Source organism: Hyaena hyaena, unplaced genomic scaffold, assembly GCF_003009895.1.
Source record: "Hyaena hyaena isolate Hyena2069 unplaced genomic scaffold, ASM300989v1 scaffold_9, whole genome shotgun sequence".
NCBI classification, from domain to species: Eukaryota; Metazoa; Chordata; class Mammalia; order Carnivora; family Hyaenidae; genus Hyaena; species Hyaena hyaena.
This window is the reverse complement of record NW_024080641.1, coordinates 4,217,450-4,222,393: the sequence shown is the minus strand read 5'-3', so window position 1 is coordinate 4,222,393 and position 4,944 is coordinate 4,217,450.

The following is a 4,944-nucleotide window of genomic DNA, read 5'->3' as shown; positions in this document are numbered from 1 at the left end:
CCCGGCATCAGGCGGCCGGCGCCGGGCCTGGCACCGGGGTCATCCCCCAGGATGCCAAGAAAGGGGGGTCAGGACACCCCCTGCCAGGCCCCCCCCCCAACACAATCCTTGGGCCGGGATTGGTTGAGCCTGTATCCCCCTAGGTACCGTCCGGTCCCTCCCACAATCTGCGCGTATTCTCTCTAGACCCCCTCCTGCCAGTTCAGGACCAATGAGAGCCTGTCGCGCAGGCCCCTCAGCCAATAGGGACGCAGAAGGATTGGAAGGGGCAGGGCTTTCCCTGCTTTCCAGCCTAAAGCTCAGCCGGGGGCTCTGGGAGGAAGATGGTGTGGAGGAAGGCACTCCCACAACCCCAACACCTTCTCCTTACTCTTTGGCTGAATTTCCCAAAAGCCCCTTCGCAAGACCAGGGCCCGACCCTAGAGCCTCAAATGTGCCGGGGTATCCACTAGCTCCGCCTTCGAACTCTTATTCTTAGACTCCTTGTTTATTAGATCTAGGCCCGCCCCCAGGCTCTTAGCTCCACCCCCAGAATCCTGAGGGAGCGAAAGTTCTATTCCCGCCCCTAGAGCCTTTGGCTCCGCCCCCAAAGCCTCCGAGAGCTACAGTACTCCGCCCTGAGCCCTCGCTCGGGGATTTAGACTCCACCCCCCAAGTCTGATATCCCTCCTCAACATTTCCTTCCTTTTTTTTTATGGGGCGGTGGGGGGGGGGGGTCCCCCTAGTTTCTCCCCTACAGCCCTCAGCTCCCATAACTTCATCTCCCAGTCCGGGTTTTGACATACGCCCAGCTGTGACGCCGGGAAGACTAGCGGTGTCTGTCGCAGCTGGCTCTGATGTTGGGGGGGGAGGAGAGGGTAGAAAACCTGACAATGGATTTCAAGGATAGTGGACCACCCTCCCCCAGTGCCCACTGAGCGTCAGCACCGAGACCATGTTTTATAGGAAGGAGAAGCGAACCCAAAGCGGGAAGAGATCTACCTCAGGACACACGGGCAGACCCTGAAAGCACTGGGCTTTGGAATCGGATGGACCTGGGCTTAAATCCTGACTCGGCCAGTTTCTGGTTGTGACCCTGAGCCTCAGTTTCCACATCTGGAAAGTGGGCGGTCATCTCGTACCTACCTCTCTCACTCATTCAAAAATGTTTATTGATTTTTTTTTAAAAAAAGACGGGGAACAGGGGCTTTTGGGTGGCACCTTCAGGTAAGCGTCCCACTTCGGCTCAGGTAGTGATCTCACGTTCTAGGGTTCGAGCCCCGCGTCGGGCTCTGTGCTGACTGCCGGCTCAGAGCCTGGAGCCTGTTTCAGTCTGTGACTCCCTCTCTCACTGACCCTCCCCTGCTCACGCTGTCTCTCTCTCTCTCTCCTAGAAATAAATAAAAAAATTTAAAAAATAAAATAAAATAAACATTTAAGGGGCACCTGGGTGGCTCAGTCTGTTTTGCGTCCGACTTTCGCTTAGGTCATGATCTCTCGGTTCGTGGGTTCGAGCCCCGCGTCGGGCTCTGTGCTGACTGCCGGCTCAGAGCCTGGAGCCTGTTTCAGTCTGTGACTCCCTCTCTCACTGACCCTCCCCTGCTCACGCTGTCTCTCTCTCTCTCTCCTAGAAATAAATAAAAAAATTTAAAAAATAAAATAAAATAAACATTTAAGGGGCACCTGGGTGGCTCACTTGGCTCTGAGCTGGTGGCACAGAGCCTGCCTGGGATTCTCTCTCTCTCTGTCTCTGTCCCACTCATGGTCTCTCTCAAAAATAAATAAACTAAAAAAATAAAGATAAAAATTCAAAAATAAATAAATAAGGGGGGAGGGGACACAAATGTTTCCTGAGCACCTACTGTGTGCCAAGCTCTGTTCTAGGTGCTGGTGTTTCAGTGGTAACTAAGTCAGCCCCAGAGTTCATTCTCATGGATCTCGCAGGTTGATGGAGGCAATAAGCCACCATACACAAAACAAATAAGTCATAACAGCTAACATTTATTGAACCCTTACTACACTCAGTTATCTTCACTGCCAGCCCTATTTTCCCCACCATTTTACAGATGAAGAAACAGGCTAAGGCAAGTTCAGAACCTGGTATTACAGATTTAAGGAGTGATGTGATCAAGGATAGGAGGGGGAAGCTCATTTGGGGAGCGTGGGGCCAGGGTAGGTCTCTCTGAGGAGGTGACATCTGAGCTGAGATGTGAGTGACAAGGAAGTAATTGTGCATGAAGTTGGGGGGAGGGGGGAAGCTTTCCAGGAAGAGGCATCAGTAAGTGCAAAGGACCACTTTGTATGAACAAAGTACACGTGGGCTATTATCATTCTGTGATCACAGCCAGTTGTGTTATTGATAGAAACAAAGCAGGAACCCAGAATCCTGTCACCCCAACTCCCGCTTCTCCCACCCTTCACCTCGTGAGCTCAGATGCTAAGAGAGGGGCAAGTCAGACTCCGAGTACAGAACTCTGCACAGGCTTCAGGCTGGTATGGACTGCCCCCTAGAGGGGACACCGGTGGGGACCCAGAGTTCAGATCCTGCAAGCTCCATGTGTTGGGGGAAGGGAGAGGAGCCACAGGCTGAGGAATTTAGCCTGGTAGGTTATGGGCTTGGGGGGAGGGGGGAGCCAGGGAATGACACACAAAGATAAGTCAGTCCTGGGGGGCCTGGGTGGTGTCCGACTTTGGCTCGGGTCATGATCTCACGGTTCGTGGGTTCCAGCCCCGCATCGGGCTCTGTGCTGACAGCTAGCTCAGAGCCTGGAGTCTGCTTCGGATTCTGTATCTCCCTTTCTCTCTGACCCTCCCCTGCTCACACTGTCTCTCTCTCTTTCAAAAATAAATAAAACATTAAAAAAAAAAGTCAGTCCTAGCCCTCGAAGGGGAGGTTGGGATCCATCCGAGAGCAGCAATTTTGGCCCAACAGCTTTTGCTTCTTTGCAAAATGGTAGTCATTCCAGCACCCGCTTCCCAGGGGAGAAAAACAGGTTCGGTGAGCTCACGCCTGTCAAGTGCGCAGCACAGTGGCTTTTGGGTACAGCTAATGGAGCTAGTTTTACTACAAGTGCGTTTGCAGGGAGATGTCAAGGCCTGGAAGACAAGAGTGGGCAGGAGACGGCTCTACCGGGACTGAGGCCACAGGGCCATCTGGGTGGCTTTGGCTTTTCTCTCTGCCTCAGGCTTCCTTCTCTGCGCCATTTTTCTCTCTCCTCTGTCTCCCTTTGTGTCTCTGTCTGGAAATGGGTTGTTTATCCATCACTTAATGAGCTCTGTGGCCTTCAGCAAGTTACCTCCTTTCTCTGAGCCTCAGTTTCTTCATCTGGAAAATGGAGACGGAAATACCTCTGCGGCGGGTCTGTTACAAGGATTAAATGAGATGCACGTGTGTAAAATGACCAATATATGGTACCCACTATTATTATTATAATTATTAGTACTGCTACTATTATTTCTGATCTTGGATTCTGTTTTTTTTTTTAATTTTTTAACTATTTATTTATTTATTTTTAAATGTTTTATTTATTTCTGAGAGAGAGAGAGAGGCAGCATGAGCAGGGGAGGGTAGAGAGAGAGGGAGACATAGAATCAGAAGAAGGCTCCAGGCTCTGAGCTAGTTGTCAACACAGAGCCTGATGCGGGACTCGAACCCACCAACTGTGTGATCATGACCTAAGCCGAAGTCGGACGCTTAGCCGACTGAGTCACCCAGGCGCCCCTATTTATTTATTTATTTAAAAAATTTTAATTTTTACTTTATTATTGAGACGGAGAGAAACAGAACATGAGTGGGGAAGGAGCAGAGAGAGAGGGAGACACAGAATACAAAGCAGGCTCCAGGCTCTGAGTGTCGGCACAGAGCCCTACACGGGACTCAAACCCACAAACTGTGAGATCATGACCTGAGCCATAGTCGGGCGCTTAACTGACTGAGCCACCCAGACGCCCCTTAACATTTTTTTGTTTTTGAGAGACAGAGACAGAGAGAGAGAGCATGAGCAGGGGAGGGGCAGAGAGAGAGGTGGTACAGAATCTGAAGCAGGCTCCAGGCTCTGAGCTGTCAGCACAGAGCCCTACATGGGGCTCGAACCCACGAACCATGAGACCCTGACCTGAGCTGAAGTCGGATGTTTAACCGACTGAGCCACCCAGGCGCCCCTCCTGGATTCTGTTTTACTGTCAGCTTTTTATTTCCTCTGTCTTTCTGATTCTTTTTTCTTTCTTTGCGTCTCTCTTTCTACCTCACCTTCTGTTAGTCTGTCTCCCTATTTGGGTCTATGACTGGGCTGGGAGTTCGGAGAGGGCAGGACTCTGGGACCCCTCGCATTGCCAAGCCCAGGACCTGATACATTAAAAGTACCCAGTAAAATGAATAGAACCCTCTTCTGTGCCAGACCAGTGTTGGGCGAAGCTGGGGACCCACAAGCGACTGAGATAGCCCCAACTGGGGTGACTGAGATAGTCCCCATCCCGTCCTCACAGAGCTCACAGTCTGGGAGAGGAAGTAGTTATCTGTTGAATGAATGAGTGAGTAAGTGAGCTAACTTTGAGGTGGGCTTAGGAGACTGGATAAAAATTGGGTGGAGGTACCTGAGGCAGATAATACTGCCAGAATGAAGGTCAAGGGCCCGGGAAGAGTCTGAAGACCTGGGACATCTCGGGGAAAAAGGCTGAGGAGCTCAGCAAGGGCTTTGGAGGCCATGGAGAGAAGCCTGAGCTTCCTTCGGAGGGCACTGGGGAGCCATGGCAAGTATTGAGCTGGAGAGGGACGGAGGCAGTTCTTTGTTGGGCGTGATCCTTCTGGCTGCCTGGCTGTCCTTTGGGGGGAGGGGGGCAGTTTACAGATGGAAAGAAGAGGGGTGTGACTGGGGTGTCCTGGATCAGAGCAGGGTCTAGGGCGAGATGCTAGAAATCTGGAGGAAAATGCCCAGGCCAGCCTGCTGTCCTCCACACTAGGAAAGG